We start from the raw sequence: 19,924 nt of genomic DNA, 5'->3' as shown, positions 1-19,924 counted from the left end.
AAATAACTAGAGGAGCTTTAAGCCACTGTCCTTTCCTTCTGATTCAGCTTTAAATGTTATGGAGAACATGGTGGGGATTTAGTCCCCTAGGATCACAGTGACAGAGTGGAGGTGAAAGGACAGCCCAGTGATCAGCAAAGCTGCCAATTTGTAGCTTCTTTATGTCCCGACACCACACATAGCAGAGACTTAGTGGGGAGCTACATGTAAATACAGGAATAGACCCAAAAAAGAGCCAGGTAGAAAGCAGAGTCTAAATTTCACAAACGCTAAATGAAACTTTCCACAGAAAAGAAAATCATGGACTTGGAGAACAGACTTGTGGTTGCCAAGAGGAAGGGGGAGGGGTGGGATGGATTGGCAATTGGGGTTAATAGATGCAAACTCTTGCCTTTGGAATGGATAAGCAATGAGATCCTGCTGTATAGCCCTGGGAACTATGTCTAGTCACTTATGACGGAGCATGATAATGGGAGAAAAAAGAATGTATATGTGTGTGTAAATGAGTCAACTTGCTGTGTAGTAGAAAATTGACAGAACACTGCTATAATGGAAAAAATAAAAATCATTATAAATGAAAAAAAAATGGTTAAATAAAAAAATAAATTTTACAAAGATGAATATATTTGGAGAGATGGAGAAGAAATCAAGTTGGGATCAAAAAATCAGTGATTGCTCCTGGTTACAACAAGCCAAGCACCTGAATCCAAGAGAACAGAAAAACACTGTATTAGTTTGCTAGGGCTGCTGTAACAAAACACCACAAACTGTGTGGCTTAAACAACAGAAATGTATTATCTCACGGTTCTGGAAGCTGAAGATCAAGGTGAAGTCCGAGACCAAGTTTGGTTTCTTCTAAGGCTGTGAAAGAGAATCTGGTTTGTGCATCCTTCCTAGCTTCTGGAGTTGCTGGCAATCTTTGGTGTTCCTCTGCTTGTAAAAGCATCATTCTGATCTCCGCCTTCATCTTCAGATGACTTCTTCCCAGGCACATGTCATCCTTGCATCCAGAGTTCTCTCTTTATGAGGATGTCAGTCATATTGGATGATGGCTCACCCTAATGACGTCACTTTAATTTACTTAGGTCAGTAAAGATCCCATCTCTATATAAACTAACATTCTGAGGTACTGGGGTTAGGAGCATATCTTTTTCTTTTTTTTTTTTTTTTTTTTTTTTTTTGCAGAGGGGAAGGGAGTGGAAAAGGATGCAATTCAACTCCTAAGCAACAGTAATTAAAAAGCAAGGAGGACATTGGTCTGGAGTGCCGGCATTCTGGTAGAACAAAATTGAAATCAGTAATGATTGAAATCATGGACTGGAATGATGCAAGAGTTCCTTCAGTGTTCTTCCTGTCTTCAATCACTCACCTTTTCCATCTCCTTTAAGAATGCTGTCCATGGAGTTCCCATTATGGGTCAGAGAAAATGAAATTGATTAGTATCCATGAGGCTGCAGGCTCAGTCCCTGGCCTTGCTCAGTGGGTTAAGGATCTGGCATCACTGTGAGCTGTGGTACAGGTTACAGATGTGGCTCAGATCTGGCATTGCTGTGGCTGTGGCCTAGGCCAGCAGCTATAGCTCTGATTTGACCCCTAGCCTGGGAACCTCCATATACCACAGGTGTGGCCCTAAAAGACAAAAAAAAAAAAAAAAAAAAAAAAAAGAATGCTGCACAGTTTCTTAACTGCACATAGAGATGATTGTGGCCAAGTCTACACTCTGAACGACCCTGGCTACCCACTGCTGCTGTTAAAGTATAGACTGTAAGTCGAGTTGATGGGTCAACTGTCTTTATTTGGTGCCTTTGAAAGGTCAGGCCCAGAGAGAACAAAAGACTTGGCAACCTCTGGATTGCCAAACCAGAGGTCACTCAAATCTCAACTCCCTCCCCTAGCTTGCCCTGCTCCTTGAGTCCTAAGAGTAGTCAGATTCATAAATCAAAATTAAATCATCACAGAGCGGGCTAAGTCTCCCCTTTAGTTCAGAAGTATTCTCTAGATGGGCCTAGGTGGTATGGAACAAACAAAGCTGCAGCAGCCAGAAACAATCTTTCCGGCTTTGGGAAGAATTATACTTTGGTAGTTCCACTGCCCTCTGGGAAACTGCCTCCATGGGGGCTTCCCAGGCTGGACAAGAGAAAGTGGGGCACAAGTGGACAGGATGGGGGAAGGACCCTGATGGAATCAGCCTCACAGGACTACCCTGGTGAGCCCTAAGTAAAAATGGTCATCAAGAGAACCACCACCCTTTGGATGGGGCCAAATGGTCCACATCTTGCACAAGAACCAAGCCAGGGCTGACCCCATTCATGTTTCTTCCCTGGCTTCCCCAGAGCACTTATCTCAGTAGCCCAAACCTGGGGAGGAGGGGTGGTCTTGATAAAGTGCTGATTGATTTTCTTTTCTTGGACTTTTCACTCTTCTCTCATACGTATTTCCTTCCTCTGCCTTTGCCTACCCCCTGCCATGTTTCTTGAACCAAAAATCAGGACTTTTAGTTTGGTAACCATTCTTTCTTTTTTTTTGTTTCCTTTTCATGGCCACACCTGTGGCATGTGGAAGTTCCTAGGCCCGAGCCTGAATCAGAGCTGCAGTTGCAGCCTACATGGCAACCACAGCAACACGGGATTGTGATGTACGCCACAATGTGTGGCAACACCAGATGCTTAATCCACAGAGCAAGGCCAGTGGCTGAACCCAAGTCCTCACAGAGACAATGTTGGGTCCTTAACCAGTTGAGCCACGTGAGAACTCATGGTAAGCATTATTTCTGATGAATTGATTCACTCCCACAAAAAAAATCTCTTTCAGGTAGAGATTTTCATCACACTTAATTAGCATAATTAATGGCTTGACCTCAATGACAGGACAGAAAAACAATCAGAACCTGAGTAGAAAGTCAGGTTTCAAGGATGGATGCCACGTGCTTGTAGGTACAAGGAAGTCTCCTGAATCCAAAGTACAGCCTTAAAAGGTAGACAACACACCATCAGGACAGACACAAAGTGAAATTCCAGGACAGTTGCCAGAAACTACCCTGCTTTAGGGTGAAATACAGCCAAGCATCCATAAATGCATTTGTTTTCAATTCACCTGCACTGGGAAGACAAGTCCTCAGGGAAGGCAGAGGCGACTCCTTCCCGCTGGCTCTGCTCCGACACGGTCCCTATTCAGAGACCAATAATTAGGCTAGCTAAATTTTTCAATCTCAAAATTGGAAAACATGACTTCATATGACTCTGTAAATGTTAATGACCAATAAAACCAGCTGTAGCACCACATTTGGTTCAGTTTATTAATGTGCTATTTTAAATGAACTGAAGTACAAAGAGATTCCATTATCCAACTGTAGGCAGTGCTTTTACTCTCCCAGAAAACAAGATTCTCAACTGGTCCTTTTCCTTTTAGGGCCTAGTTTTGTTGTTGTTTGGTTTGGGTTTGGTTTGGTTGGTTGGTTGGTTTTTGGTTCTGGTGTGTGTGTGCATGCGCGCGCATGCGCTTAGCATCATTTTGGCTAAGAAGCAGCTAAGGAAAGATGAGCAGTGCTTAGAGTCCAAGATAAGGTCAACTCATCTCAACCCCCACAAGCATGGTTTCCCAGAACTCAGACATTTGCCTCTACTCTTTGCTCAAAGCTCTACATTTTTCAATCATGAAGGGCAATCTTGTACCAGCGGGCTGGACCCATAGCAAAAATGTATATCTGTCCCACTAATAGACATCCAGGGACAGCACATTCAAAAACCCAAGCAATGGTTGCCTCAGCAAACATATATGCAGCACTTACTCCATCAGGCACAGAGTACAGGGCAATTCAATTAAGTAAGAATAATTCATTTATTCTTTCACTCAGTAACTATCTAAAGACCATGTCTGTGCCAAGCACTACTCCAGATGCTGCCTTTACAGAGCAGAATGAAGCAGACTGTCCTCTGCCCCCGTGGAGCTTGTTTTGGGTCAGTGGGAGAGATCACGGATAAACTCATAAACACTTAATAGAATGTTAGGTAGCAGTAGGTGCCATGAAAAACATATAAAGCTGGATAAGAATGTAGACAGTTGTGGGGTTCAGTAGCTGGGAAAGTTGCAAAGTAGACTGGACAAAATTATAAAGTAAGCTATGTTCTTGCAGAGGGAAAAAAGTACAAGTGGCAAAGGGGTGAGGGTTGTTAGCAAATGACAATGGGGCCATATTGATGAGGCCCTTGTAGGTCACTGAAGAGTCTGGGAGAGGAGTTTTGTGGTCTTATTTTTAGTGTGGGTCATAGACATGGCTGGAATCTGGTGTGGCTGTGGCTGCAATGTAAGCTGGCAGCTGTGGCTCTGATTCAACCCCTAGCCTAGGATCTTTCATATGCCATGGTGTTGCCCCCGCCAAAAAAGCAAAAAAAAAAGGATCTCCTGGCTGCTGGGTGGAAAAAGGACTACTGGAATTCAAGAGGTGGGTGGAGGAAGGAACAGGAATAGAATCAGGAGGACCAATTAGGAAGTTCTGCCATTATCTCTGGCCAAGAGATATGATTGGTGGTTTAGCCAAGGTTGGAAGTGAGGGAAGGGTCGTAAATGGCTGGATTCAGGGTACCTTCCCATCATTGGGACTTACTGATGGACCTGAAATAGGGATTTTAAAAAAGGATGGCATCTAGAGTAGATAAGCAATGAGATCCTGCTGTATAGCACAGGGAACTATATCTAGTCACTTGTGATGGAATATGATGGAAGTAATGTGAGAAAAAGAATATGTATGTGGATGTGACTGGGTCACTTTGCTGTACAGTGGAAACTGACCAAACACTGTAAAGCAACTATCATGGAAACAATCTAAAAAAATAAAAATTTAAAAAATTTAAAATTAAAAAAGAGACAAGGATGACCTATGGTTTAGCAATGATAGGGAGGGGCTTTAGGTTCACCAGACACCATTATCTAAGAGTCATAGGGACCTTGATGCTCAAAGTGCAACAAGCAGACAAGCGTCATCAATGTCACCTGGAAGCCTGCTAGGAATACAGACTCTCAGGCCCACTTGAGATCTGGAGTAATCCATACACAACTTCAAGTTTAAAAAGCACTGATCTGGAGTTCTCCTTGTAGCGCATCAGCATCAATGGCCTCTCTGCAGCACTGGGATGTGGGTTCCATCCCTGGTCTGGCACAGTGGGTTAAGGCTCTGGCATTGCCACAGGTTGCAACCGTGGCTCGGACCTGATCCCTGGCACAGGAACTCCACATGATTTGGGGTGGCCAAAAAATAAAAAAGAATTAAAAATTAAAAATAGGAGTTCCCTTTGGGGCTCAGGGGGTTAAGAATCCAACTAGTATTCATGAGGATTCGGGGTCCATCCCTGGCCTCACTCCATGGGTTAAGGGTCTGGCATTGCCATAAGCTGCAGTGTAGGTCCCAGATGTGGCTCAGATCTGACTCTGCTGTGGCTAGTGTAGGCTGACAGCCGTAGCTCTCATTAGACCCCCAGACCAGGAACTTCCAGATGCAGAGGGTGTGGCCATAAAAAGAAATAAAAATAAAAATGACTGATCTGAATGGTGGAAGGTGAGGAGGAGGAGGAGGACCAAACAGGCTCCTGGAGGTTCAATTATTGGCTGAGGACACACAGTCAGGAATTCAGGATTCCAACTGCAAACCCTGCGCTCTTTCCATCCCTCCATGTCTTTGAAATATAATTCCTTCCTTCCGAGGGTTTATAGCCTATGAGGGAGCCAGCACCCACACTAGGTAACAATTATCATCTGAAACATCATAGTTTCATTGGAGGTCACGATTTAGGGATCATGGGCCAGGCTTCACAGAGGAGCCCAAATCATCTTGGTTGTAAGAGTGAATAGAATTCAGATGAGGAAGAGATCAGAGGGTGTGTGTGTGTGTGTGTGTGTGTGTGTATGTGTGTGTGTGTGTGTGTGTGTGTGTGTGTGTGTGTGTGTGTGTGTGTAGGGGGAAGTCACCATGGAGAAGAGAGCCACATGAACAATGCCCATTGCTCCCCCTGACACTGATAAATCACCCTCCCCATCGCATTCTGCCTACCAGACATATTGATCCTGAACTAATCAAGCAGAAAGAGTCATTGGGGAAAAAAATAACAGCCTTAAAAAAGAAATCCCCCACACATGATTACTGCTCCAGGAAGAGTGAGCTCTGCCCAGCGGATGGCAAATTTGCCAGAGGGCACGGTGGCCATGCAGGGGGCGGGGGGAGCATATGGGAGGGAGAGCCCTGCCCCCAGAATCCCACCTCCCTGCCCCTGGGGAGGACCAGGGGCCTGCTGTGGTTTGGTTTGAACCTGTATCCACTGTGCAGCTCCAGTGTAACATCTGGGCTCAGGGCAACCTAATTTAATAATGGGTGGGGAGTTGGCATTTGCTTCAATCCCACAACGGCAGTAAATAGTGTCAGGGAAGATGTGTACCAGACCTATGCTGTCCCCTTTTTCTCCTTAGAAAGGCACATTAATATTTAATAGAAGAAAAATAATTCATGCAGATTTGAAAGCAAAATCCATGAAAAGGCACATTAAAAAAGCTGGGGGGAAATGGGTTTGTTTCAGGAGTGCTGGATTCTCCCCCTACATGAACAGAAGCTGCTGATTTATGCCCACAGAGGCCACCTAGGCCAATTTCGCCCACCTGCTTCCTCCTGTATTTTGGTTCTACAGCTATAACATCTCGTAACTTCCCACCCAGGCCCTGTGTTTCTGCCTCCTTAGTCTAGTGCTGGAAATTCAGGAGCAAAGGCAGAGCATGATGCTCAAGTACCAGGCAGAGAGGTGAGGAGGAACTGAGACATTTCTTAGGACAACTTGGGGGCCTGGTCTTGGGATCCCCAATTCTGTTAACTACAGAACAGGTGCAAGAAAGCGGTTTGCCTGGGGTCTCTTAAGAAAGGACATGCAGCCGTACTTGTCTGGGTGGGAAATAACATCCTCCCTCCAGGGCAACTGGTAAAGAAAGAAGGCGTGTCTCAGACCATGCTCACCCTCCTTTGGGTAGCTTTCTTCATGCCAGTTCCAAGTGGCCAGTGCCCTCTTGCAGCACTTTCAATCTGGCCTTGACACTGTGACAGCGCAGAGAAAGATCTGTGCTAGGGTTTTCCATCCTCCCTGCTCTCATCAAAACTTACCAGTTTTTTATTCTCTTCCTGCAGGAGTCTGCTCTTGGCACCCTAGACTGACAGTTGCCAACCGATGCATGCTGTGTGGTCATCAGCTCATGGGTGTTACATCCAAAGAAGCCCATTGGTGTTTTATAGGCAGTTCTTTAGATGTCAGGCCTCACTTTTAAAGACTAGCCCTACATATATCTGGACAAAACTTTCATTCAAAAAGATACATGCACCCCTATGTTCATAGCAACCCTATTCATAATAATAAAGACATGGAATCGACCTAAAGGTACATCGACAGATGAATGAAGTAAGAAGATGTGGTGTTGGAATTCCTGCTGGGATGCAATGGGATCAGCATTCAATCCCCAGCCCAACCTGCTTAATCCCCAGTGGGTTAAGGATTCAGAGTTGCTGTAGCTGTGGCATAGGTAGCAACCGTGGCTCAGATCTGATCCCTGGCCCAGGAAATCCAAAAAAAAAGAAAGAAAGAAAGAAAGAAGAAGATGTGGTACATATATACAATGGAATATTACTCAGTCATAAAAAGAATGAAATAATGCCATTTGCAGCAACATGGATGGACCTAAAGATGATCATTCTAAGTGAAGTCAGAAAGACAAATACCATATGATATCCCTTACACATGGAATCTAAAATATGACACAAATGAACTTATCTGCAAAACAGACTAACAAACATAGAGAACAGACATGCAATTGCCAAGAGGAAGGGGGGAAGGGAGAATGCAAAATAGTATATACAGAATGGATAAACAGCAAGGTCCTACTGCAGAGCACAAGGAACTATATTCAATATCCTGTGATAAACCATAATGGAGAAGAATATGAAGAACATGTATACATGTATAACTGAATCATTTTGCTGTACAGTAGAAATGAACACAACACTGTAAATCAACTACACTTCAACTTTAAAAAAATAAGGAATTCCCATCGTGGCGCAGCAGAAACAAATCCAACTAGGAACCATGAGGTTGCGGGTTCGATCCTTGGCCTTGCTCAGTGGGTTAAGGATCCAGCGTTGCCATGAGCTGTGGTGTAGGTTGCAGACGTGGCTCAGATCTGGCATTGCTGTGGCTGTGGTGTAGGCCGGTGGCTACAGCTCCAATTTGATCCCTAGCCTGGGAACCTCCATATGTCGCAGGGGTGGCCCTAAAAAGACAAAAGATTAAAATAAAATAAAATAAAATAAAATAAAATAAAATACAATAAAATAAAAATAATAAAAAGACTGGCCCTAAAAGGGTGCCTTACACATACAGTTGCATGCTGGCAGGGGCACGTTTCAGGGAGTCTATGTCCCTTAAATTACACCATGTAGAGGGACCCGGCCCTGCTGGCCTGAAGCATGTCCTGTAATACATACGCTGCAAGGAGCCCCCACCGCACTCAATCTCCTCTTCTGTCACGTTAGCCAGCAGTGGGCTCTGGCCCCTCTGCCACGCCAGTGTCATTTCTCTCTGCATCCTAGAAATTCCCTTCCCAAAGCACCTCCACTCCTGCATCTCAGGTCTTCATCCCCCTTGGCCCCTGACATGTGCCAACTTGCTTTGAGGTCAAGGACAGGAGCATTTGGGAAGCAGACAGGATTGCCCAATCTACTGCCTTTGAGACCTAGAGCAAATCCCCCACACGGAGGGCAACAACCAGCCCCGCAGGCCCTGGCCGTATAATGTTTAGTCCTTTCCCAAAGCCCGTAGGGGTAATTCCCAAGCCACATCAGCAGGTTTTCATTTAGCCCAATTTTGCCTCATTTCCTCTAAAATCATTACTGCCATGATTTAATGTTCAGGACCAAGAACAACACATCTTCTCCTCTCTCCCTCCCTCACCGCAGGCTGCCCTCCCTTGAGGATGTAACGGAGCCTTCAGCCTGGCGGGCCCGCGCCATTCAATAAACGGAAAGCAACGCGGTCTTACAGGGCAAATGTGTGACTACATTTTTTCCAAGTTAATGTAATTTCTGCAAGGAAGGGACCTTGGGCTTTCTTTCTTTCTTTCTTTCTTTTTTTTTTTTTTTCTATGAATAGGCCCATTATAGGCTGCACCTGACCAAGAATCATTTTAGAATTGTTCCTTCTTGAGCTTTGTACTTAGCAAACGTTTCCTGATGCTAAAACACCCTAAGCTACATTTTATGTCACCATGCATTGGCTCAAAATCAGTTCTATCCACTTCCTTGGGTTCTGTGTCGAAAGGTCCCTCAGCAAAGATTTGGCTGTAGAGGAGATGGTTGTGGCTGTTTTTGTTGTTGTTTTAAATCTAGGAAGATGTTGAGGGAAATGATTTGGGGGAGGAAGGGTAGGATTTAGAGAAAGAGGGAAAAGCCAGACTCCCTAGGAGTTTTTGCCACGAAAGCAAAGCTTATTTAGAGTGTGCTTATTTTCTTAAAACCAACAGGAAAGAAGGAATTGTGCTCACGGAGTGGGCTGCTCTCCAGCCAGAGGCCCAGTGGAACAATTTGCAGAGAGACTCGGTCAGCTCAGCCTGTCTCTGCCTCCAAGAAAAATACTCAGGAGAAAGCTCCATCTTCTCCAGGGGGCTGTATCAGCAGGTAACCACGGATGGAAACGGAGTATTAATTATCCCTTCCTGTGTTTTAGATTTTCAGATTTAACAGACATGGGAAAGCCAGACATTGATAAAAATGACAGGAAATATTCTTAGTCAATTAAATCGCCCACAATGTCAGGCCTAACATCTGTTCTATGAACCCTGCAGAAATGTGTGGCATTAATATTTAATAAAAAAAAATAGCTCTGGTTTGGACTCAACAGCCATTTCACACTGTTCTCCCAGGACGTTCCCTTCAGATCTTGTAACCTTATAGAATTTAAATACATATGTGTCTCCCTGAGCCTCCCTTCTCCTTCGCTCTCAGAGGGGCGCTCAGAGGAAGCTTTGCCTTTCCTCTTGCTGGACCACACATCTTTCAATCCTACTGTCTTCCCCATCAGTTTCTGCTGGATAAAGGCAGCTGTCACCGGATGGAGCTGGAACCACACTCGCCTAAACGGAGAGACATCCCATGAGCTGACAGCAAGCTCTCTCTATGCCAGAGCTCAGTGCACCAGCTGCTCCTCATCCTCGAGGGCCCTAGGGCTTAGTCGTCTCCCTCTGTGAAAAGCGACGGTCACCAGGGTGTCTCTTAAGATATCAGTTTCTTCCATATCTAAGCCAGCAGGAGGTGGCCCCCATATGGTCCCACTGTGCCTGGGCACCTGCCACCAACGTGCCTTTGCTGCTGCTGGGACTCTCCATGGCCATTTTTCTTCAGTATCTGTTGGACCTCAAGAGGAGTCCTAAGAAAAACCCATTGGGAAGACTGCACCCCCTCCTTCAATCATGTCATCACTGTTTTCCTTTTTCTTTCTTACCTGGAATTTATACAATGAGTGACCATAGGGTCAGTCCCATGCTAGTTATGGCAGCCCTAGGATTTTCAGAGGAAAACTCCCCTTCCCAGATTAAGGACACCTATCTTGCCTTTTTCCCGAAGGGTTGTAGGGAAGTCACTTCTCCAGAAACTTGTTTGTTTGTTTGTTTTACCCTTGGCATATGGAAGTTTCCAGGCTAGGGGTAGAATCAGAGTTGCAGCTGCCAGCCTACACCACAGCTCACAGCAATTCAGGATCCGAGCCACATCTGCAACCTACACCATAGCTCATGGCAACACTGGATCCTGAACCCACGGAGCAGGGTTAGGGAGCAAACCCTCATCCTCATGAGTACTAGTCAGGTTCATAACCTGCTGGGCCACTACTGGAACTCCTCCAGAAACCTTATTTTTCTCTGCCTTTCCAGTTAATGCTATTTCCCAGAAACTTAGCCACAGACTCAAGTTTAGGAGAGTGGGTTGGGGATTGCCAAGGCCACCCTCTTGGAATGAAAATACAGTTTCTTTGACACAAGCCTGCCTGGGCAGAGAGGAGGGGCCATGTGCACAGACAGCTGGAGATTGGTCGAGCTAAGGAGATGGAAATGATGGAACTCCAGGTTTACACATCGAGAGAGACGTGGAGGGGTGTGGCCTGATCCTTAACCCTCTTCCCTCCTGGGTTCTGAGGCAAACCAGTGCACTTAAGGATCCTGAGTGAAGGGGGTGCTGAGGCATTAGCTTTATTAATATCCAAAGAAATGCTCGATCAACCCCAAAGACTCTGATAAAGCTGTGTGGGGACAGCCAGCCTGACCCTGGGGGCAAAGTAGAGGCTTCCTCCTCCAACTTCAGCTCTAGTCCTTGGGACCTGTCTGTAGAGAAAACAGCCTAGAGAACCCAACCTGACACATAGCCTGAAGCAGGCAGTGATGCCAGGGTATGGACAGCATAAAAGACTTGGTCTGATGACCACATGGAGACAGGAAGTGCACGTGCCCAGCTGCCCCGGACACAGGCAGAGGCACCAAGCCATGCTGAGCAGAGACCTGTCATTTAGCCCCATGGATGTCAGCCTCTCAGCAACGCGACTGCCTCCCCCAGTCCTCAGAGGGGAGGAAATGGAGTGGGGGAGACCCAAAGGGAACGCTCCCTGCTTATGGGGGATGGGGAAGAAATCTCTTCATGATGAATCTGAGGAGCAAGAGAAGAATGGTGTCAGACATGGTTTAAAGAAAGAATGGCCCCAGCACTTCCGGGGCTGGACGAGGCTTGGTGAGGAGAGAGGGGATCCAAGCCCCGGTCTGACACTGAGAGTAACGGTCCCAAGGAGAAGGAACCAATCTCTGTACAATCTAAGAATGTTCTGGAGTCGTAATCCACCTTACCTGAAAGAGAATGAGAAAGGGGGCCCTGAGAGAAGCTACACCCTAGAATGGAACCTCCTGCTTCCTTCTGCAAGCCCACGGCTCATGAGGAAGCATCTCGCAAAGCAGAGGATCATGGGAATTCTTTGTCTTCATTCTCAGAGCGGTAACCACACTTGGGACCACACGACGAAAGCCTCATTGCGGGCATGTGTCAGGAAGATTCTAATGGTGGAGAGACCACCCCAGAAAATAGAATAAACTTTTTCCTTTCACGCTAAAATCAAATAACAGACTCTGGGCTAACAAGTTAAAGTGAGTTCTGAGCTTATATGGTGCATTAGGTCGCAACAGATTTTTTTTTTTTTTTTTGGTCTTTTTTAGGGCCCACCCATGGCGTATGGTAGTTCCCAGGTCAGGGGTCAGACTGGAGCTGGAGCTGCCGGCCTACACCAGAGCCACAGCAACATGGGATCTGAGCTGCGTCTGCAACCTACACCACAGCTCAGGGCAACACCGGATCCTTAACCCCCTAAGCGAGGCCAGGGTCAAACCCACGTCCTCATGGATACTAGTCAGGTTCATTACCAATGAGCCATGACAGGAACTCCCATGGTTACAACTGATCTTATTCTACTCTACAGAGACACGAAAATTAGCCAAACAAATGTCAAGTACAGAAAAGTTTTTGCTTCAGTGACTTGAATGTTGACAAATAACTTTTCAGAGCCATCATTTATAATGGCATCTTTCTGCAGAGATATCATGGGACTATGTTAAAGAAAGATGGTTTGAAAAGTCCTAAACCCTTGACAAGCTCAGTCCAGTCCCTGGGATATGCCTCTGTTGACATCACACCCACTCGTTTGTCTTAACTCATAAAATGGGGAGTTTTCTAGATTTTAATAGGATTAAACAACAAAAGAAAATCCATCCCAGATTCTCCCAGAAAGTCAAGGAGGTACGTAGCTGCCAACACAGGGGCTTGGCATCTTAATGCAGATCTGTCACCATTTTGCTGCAGATGAGTTTTTGAAGTCAGCATCAAAATCAGCTTTGTCAAGTTCTGTTTTCCCATTGTCATCAAGTATTTATTAAAATAATGCTTTATCTTCGTTTTAGGTTGGTTTTTATTTTGCATTGAGTCCTTAATCTTTAGTCGAAAGTTCCCCAGCCACAGACTTTCCCAACCAAGAAGTTAAAGACACTTAGACACCTGTAACAGCTAACATTATTGAGGGCTCGCCATGTCTGAGTCATTTTATCTCAGTCACTTAATACCCTGTCTGTTCTGATAGTGAATACACCAACTTACATCCCTACCAACAGTGTAGGAGGGTCGCTTTTTCCCCCACACCCTCGCCAGCATTTATTGTTTGTAGACTTTTTGATAATAGCTATTCTGACCAGTGTAAGGTGACACCTCATTTTAATTCTGATTTGCATTCCTCTAATAATTAGTGATGTTCAGCTTCTTTTCATGTGTCTTTTGGCCATCTATATGTCTTCTTTAGAGAAACATCTTTTTTTTTAAATAAACAAAAGCATTTTATTATTTTTGAAGAATCTGTTAAAAAATTTAAAGTGAGTCTGAACCTAAATAATGCCTAACCCAAAGAAATTTACCATCTCTTGATCACTCTTCAAACACTTTAGATACCACATAAAAAATGAAAATGAGATTTTCACCAAGAATCACAGAGTTCCCATCACACTTGATCAAAAATACATGGGTCAAGGTATGTACTTAGCAATATCTGAAGCAAGAGTGGTTGGAATTCCAAATGCCAGCCAACATTCAAAGCCTTTTTCTTTTTTTTTTTTTTGATTGAACAAGTATTTATTTAGTTGATGCTATGTGCCAAGCACAGGATCATGCTCTGCAGAAGGATTTATTCATTTATTTATTTAGATTTTCTGTCCATTTTTTTATTGGGTTCTTATATTTTGATATCGAGCTATATGAGTCATTTGTATATTTTGGAAACTAACCCCATGCCAGCCGCATCATTTGCAAATATCTTCTTCCATTCTGTAGGTTGTCTTTTCGTTTTGTATATGGTTTCCTTTGCTGTGCAAAAGCTTTTAAGTTTAATTAGGTCCCTACAAAAGCTAAAAACAGAATTACCATATGATCCTGCAATCTCACTCCTGGGCATATATCCAAAGAAAACCATGATTTGACAATATGCATGCACCCCAATGTTCATAGCAGTGCTATTTACAATAGCCAAGACATAGAAGCAACCTAAATAGATCAACCAATGAATGAATAAAGAAGATGTGGTATATATACACAATACAATACTACTCAGCCATAAAAAAGAATGAAATCATGCCACTTACAGTAACGTGAATAAACCTAGAGATTATCATACTAAGGGAAGTAAGCCAGACATAGAAACACAAAATATGATACCACTTATATGTGAAATCTAAAAAAGAAACAAACGAACTTATATATAAAACATAAAGACCCACAGACATAGAAAACAAACTTATGATTACCAAAGAGTAAAGGATGGGGAGATATAAGTTAGGAGTTTGGGCTTACCATATACGAACTATTACATATGAAATAGATAATCCACAAGATCCTACTCTACAGCACAGGAAACTATACTCACCATTTTATAATAACCTATAAGGGAAAAGAATGTGAAAAAATTGATATATATGTAGGTATAACTGAATCACTTTGCTGTATACCTGAAACTAACACAACATTGTAAATGAACTATACCTTGATTAAAAAAAAAAAAAAAAAAGACCCTGTCTGATGAAGGCAAGGAATTATTCCCAATTTGCAGATGACGAAAGGCAAGGAGAGGAAAAGATGCCTGCCTGATATCACACATCAAGCAATAGTAGAAGCAGGACTAGAACTCAGATGTGCCCTCCATCACAGGGCCCACCCTCTAGCATAAAGTGACCACTATGCTGTGTCCATCAGCTCCTGCGCCCTGGGTAAATCCTCAGCTCAGCTACAGAGGCTTTCAAGTCTCAACAGTCAGGGTCGATTTGCTCAGAAACTAACCCCACATGCTCAGCCGGACCTGGGAGAAACTTGAAAGGGACTCAGAATTTATCCCTTTTCCAAAGCGGGGTGGGGGATGGGGGGGAGTAGGGGAGGTAGGAGGGAGAATCAAAAGGAAAAAAATGTAAGACTCAGTTTTATTTTTTTCACTCCTTGAAGGGAAACCACAAAAATAGGTTCCACCTCACAGGGGAGGCCAGGATTGAGCGGGAAGAAAGCAGTTTCTTCCTCAGGCAAGCCAATTCAATATGCATGTCCCAGAATTCCTTGCTGGTAGCCAGAGAGAAAGAGCTAGTTTCTCTGTGCTCAGCTGTCCACCACCAGAGTCCACATGGTGGCTCCTCACATCTGCCCAGCGTTTTGCCTTTTCAGGGTAGTTTCACGTTTCCTCTCTACAGCCTTCCTGTTTAAATGTACAGCAGGCACTTTGAACCCATTTTGCGCCAGATCACCTCCCAGGGAGGCTTATGACAGGATGAAAGAAGTCTCTGAAGAAAAGCGAAAAGAACTTTCTCTTTCCTACCTTTTCCCACACCTCCTTTCTTCATTTCAGGCACATCCTTAGGCCAATGTTAAAAGAGAGTCTATTGATAATAAGAAGCTTCTCCCTGACATCTCCCACTCCTTTATACTTCGATTGGTGTCCTTCTCTTCTGGGGTCTCCGGCCTCAGGCCGCCCTCAGCCCCCCATGTGGGAATCTGCCCAGGTCTGTTCAACTCCCACAATGCCCCACAACAGGAAGTTCTCTCACTGCCCGCCCCTCAATCAAAATAGTGCGTCCTTCAGAGACAAGGCACCAAGATAGGTGTCCAGAGGAAGGGAATCTCAAAGAATGAGTTCAGGAGTTCCCATCATGGCTCCGTAGTAATGAACCCAACTAGTACCCATGAGGATGTTGGTTTGATCCCTGGCCGCGTTCAGTGGGTTAAGTACCCAGCCTTGCTGTGAGCTATGGTGTAGGTTGCAGATGTGGCTCGGATCCTGCACTGCTGTGGCTATAGCGTAGGCTGGCAGCTGCAATTTGACCCCTAGCCTGGGAACTTCCAAATGCCATGGGTGCGACCCTACAAAGACAAGAAAGTAAATAAATTTTTTTTTAAAGGGGAACTATACTGTGATTTAAGGAAAGAAAAACAAGCCTTAATGTTCACAAGATTTCAAAATATAAAAAAAAATAAAAGAATGAGTTCACAGGAAATCATGGATGTTTGTTAGCCTCCAACATTTTCAAAAGTGGTGGCATTTTTTAGAAGATGAAATTGGTTAGCCATCATGCATCTCTATTTTCAACTGACTGAAATTCTCTATAGTGAAATAGAGAGACTCGGAAAATAAGCTGACAGTCCTGGGTAACTGGCTGCCTTATGTGGGGTAACATTTCTGGGGGGTCTAAACTAGGAACCAATCATAGGCTACATTAAGCTTCTCATGATTTCTTCCTTCTCCCCACTTCTGAATTTAGATATGTTAAAAATTAGAACTCCCGTGAGGGTGGCACTAATTGGTGGAGGCTGGGACTCCCAAAGGAAGAGCCATGGATGCTGGGTTTAGAGTTTATAAAACAGAGACTGCTCTTCAAAACTCCTTGGGGCAGAGAAAAGCTAATGACAAAACAGGAAAACGTCAACAATCGATTCCCACGGTGATAGATAAATGCCTCCCCCAAAAGACAGAACAAATATATAACACACACACGTCTGCGCTTTAATAAGGAGAAAATAGAGACCTAAAACATTTTCTAAATAATGCCCTTGATTATTAAGTCATTCATTTTTCCATGCAGGTTGTCTATATTTTTCAGTCTTACACTTTCATGGAATTTCCAGCTCAACCAGTCTACCAAAAACAAAGGCAGCTAGCCGGGAGATTAAACCACTGTGACAAAAGCTGGATCATTTTTAAGGTTGATGCTCTGCAGATGGATATCATTTTTCCCCCCAAGCCTCAGAAACCATCTTAACATGTTAAAGTAAGACAACAAAATGAAAGAAAATAGACTGACCCACCCAGACAGATCCAGGAGAAAGTAACCAAAATAGGTGAGAGGCCATGAGGGCTTCCATTTCTTGAAGGACACTGTATGCCGTGTGCCGAACACATACATCTCATCTAAGCATCCCAGTGTTTCATAATAGGTACCATGTCCACTTTACAGCAAATGAACAGGGACTCAGGCAGGGTAAGTCATTTGCCCAAGGTTGTGCAATGACTCAAGACTAGAATCCAGGTGTGTCTGGTTCCAAAAGCCCCAATTCAACTATTATACTAATTTGAAGTGCATAAACCTTTTCTTTCTTTTTTTTTTTTTTCTTTTCAGGGCTACACCTGAGGCTTGTTTTTCTTTCCTTAAATCACAGTATAGTTCCCCTTTAAATTTGATTCTTCCCAGGGGAGGAATCAAATCTGAGCTGCAGTTGCAGGCCTACACCAAAGTCACAGCAACACCAGATCCGATTCACATCTGCAACCTACACCACAGCTCACAGCAATGCCAGATCCTGAACCCACTGAGGGAGGCCAGGGATGGAACCCGCATCCTCACAGAGACAACCTCGGATTTTTAACCCACTAGTCACAAATCCATAACCTCTTGAGTTCTCTGGACATATTCTCAAGGGTCCAAAATAATAATCAAGGAGAACTGACTTCGTTCTCTTTTACCAGAAAGGTGTAGGCTGTTGGGCGCCCCTAGAGCCTTGCTCTGGCACTCTGGACAACCCCGCTGCAAGCACATTCATGAGGTGGATCCTGAATTCTATGAACTACGTTGAAGAGCTCATTAGCAAGAAATAGAGTAGCAAATGCACAACAAATACTTACTCTGTCCTAATTCAAACAATGATTGGTTTAGATATCCACTCAATGCAGGTTTAACTAACAATGCAGTACTAACCTTTCCCTCTCACGAATGAGACAGTTAATGGAGTAGGAGATGCCTCGTTTAAATGGGCATTTGAGGATTGCTCCAAGGCAGAGTTTGGGCTAAGAGAAAGGTCCAATTATCCTGAACTAACAAACAAGGGCCTGAAGTTTTTAAAGCAATTTTCCATAGCAGTATTTGCACAGCCAGGCCTTCTCTGCATTAAGAATCACTTTACCCTTGCTGTACAGTGGGAAAATTAAAAAAAAAAAAAAAAAAAGAATCACTTTAGTTCAAAGTGACACAAATGAACTTATCTATGAAACAGAAACAGATTCAGAGACATAGAGAACAAACTTATGGTTACCAAAGAGGAGGGAGATGGGGAAGGGGTTAAGGGGAAGCTTGGGATAAGCAGATGAAAACAAGCATATATAGAATGAATAAACAACAAAGTCCTACTGCATAGCACAGAGAACTATATTTAATATCCTGTGATAAACCATAATGGAAAATAATAGTTTTAAAAGAATGCATATATGTGTATGTGTGTGTATATATATATATATATATATATATGGGTGTGTGTATATCTGTATATATATGTATATGTGTACATGTAGGTATATATAACTGAATCACTTCGCTATACAGAGAAATTAACACGGTCTTGTAAATCAGTTATACTCAATTAAAAAAGACAGTCACTTTAGTCAACATAAATGAATAACACGTAGAATTGACCTTGACACTGTATTTCTCCACTACCAAAGATAATGCACACAATCTTATTTCCACAAAATTTGTCAAATACAAAATGAGCTGATTTAGCCTTTTACATGATTTTTCATTTTTGTGGGGGTGTCAGAGTTACACAAAAGCTACAAGCATACAGAATTTTTTCATGTATGTACTTTCCTAAAACAATTATTAAATAAAATGGTCCATGAAGCTTTTTCTCTTTTCCTTTGAGACGTGTTCACGTCTCAAAGTTGAGAAACACGGGTGTTTGTCATATCCTCCTTCACCTACATTCATAAGAAGAAACAGAAGCATTTATTACCAGTGTTGGGGAGGAAGACGTTTTCCTCTGCCATTCTAGGTCCTTCTGGCTGGTCCAGGAATTACACTGACACGAGACAAGCGAACCAGAGAAAAATGACACCGAGTTGAATAACATGTATACACGGGGAGAGTCCCAGGAAAGCTGGTAACTCACCACACTGGCTGAAACTCTCACCTTAAAATACCATCTTCAGCTAAAAATAAAAGAGGGTGTCGAGGGTCATGCTTTGGGACACGAAAGAGGGAAAGGCAGCCGACATGAGATAGAAAAGCCAATATCTGGTAAACAAATGATTGCTGGCCGCCGGGCAGAGACAAGGGGACACAGAGAGGAATTGTAACAGACTGGCTGGCTTCCTCCCCGTCTGCACACCCTAGTTCAAAGTGTGGGATCTATGATGATGGCTCCGTCCAGGATCACACCCTCTGTCTACCTTCTTTAGGCAGTGAGGGGAAGGTCAAGGTTTCTTTCGGAGTCTTTTGGCTCTTGATTGTTCCCCACTTGAAACAATCCACATGCCAAAGAGATATTTGGGAGTCCGAAGTTTGCTCCCCTACATCAGGCTAGACTAGGTTCTAGCATAATGGCCAAAAAAAAAAAAAAAAAAAAAAAAAAAATCCTGCAACCTCTGTGGTTAATGCGCTAGTGCTCTATTTCTCACTCCTGGTCCTTATTTGAGGCAAATGAGGCAGTTCTTATTTCCCTCCCAACAGTGACTCTGGGAACCAGGCCGTGTCCACGGGGCCACCGAGTCACCTCAGGGTCCCTCGTAGCTGTGGCCCCACCTCCTCCTCCAGGTGGGGAGAGAGAAAACCTGAGGGGTTCACACCAGCTCAAAACCGTCTCAGACAAGAAGTGACACTGATCACGTGTGCTCATATCTCACTGGACCAGACAGAACCTTCCATATGGTTTCACATGCAAGAAGGGAAGCACAGGGAATATTTGGGACACTCGAACTCCTTCTGCCCAGAACAAGAAATCAGAGATGAAGAGAAAATAAAGCTGAAACTGTACTATAAATGTCTTTGTTAAATCCTAATTCATTTATGAAGTCTGATTTATTCACCTTCCCAG

General features: G+C 43.9%; 1 protein-coding gene across 1 annotated transcript in view; it reads right to left on the bottom strand.

Annotated features, from left to right (window-relative positions):
• Window positions 1-602: 602 nt before the first annotated feature.
• LOC146404749 (uncharacterized) overlaps window positions 603-19,924 on the bottom strand; it is a 197,652-nt gene continuing 178,330 nt past the window's right edge. The window contains exon 5 of the transcript XR_014839692.1: window positions 603-3,166. The gene's annotated coding sequence lies outside the window, so the exon portion shown is untranslated. The remainder of the gene's footprint in view (window positions 3,167-19,924) is intronic.

This window comes from Sus scrofa, chromosome 3 (genome assembly GCF_054392235.1).
Source record: "Sus scrofa isolate SSC_HxYL_T2T_F1_AM1 chromosome 3, Sscrofa_HxYL_maternal_Yorkshire_Landrace_v2.0, whole genome shotgun sequence".
Taxonomy (NCBI): Eukaryota; Metazoa; Chordata; class Mammalia; order Artiodactyla; family Suidae; genus Sus; species Sus scrofa.
The sequence above is the reverse complement of the archived record's forward strand: the minus strand, read 5'-3'. Positions and strand labels throughout refer to the sequence as shown.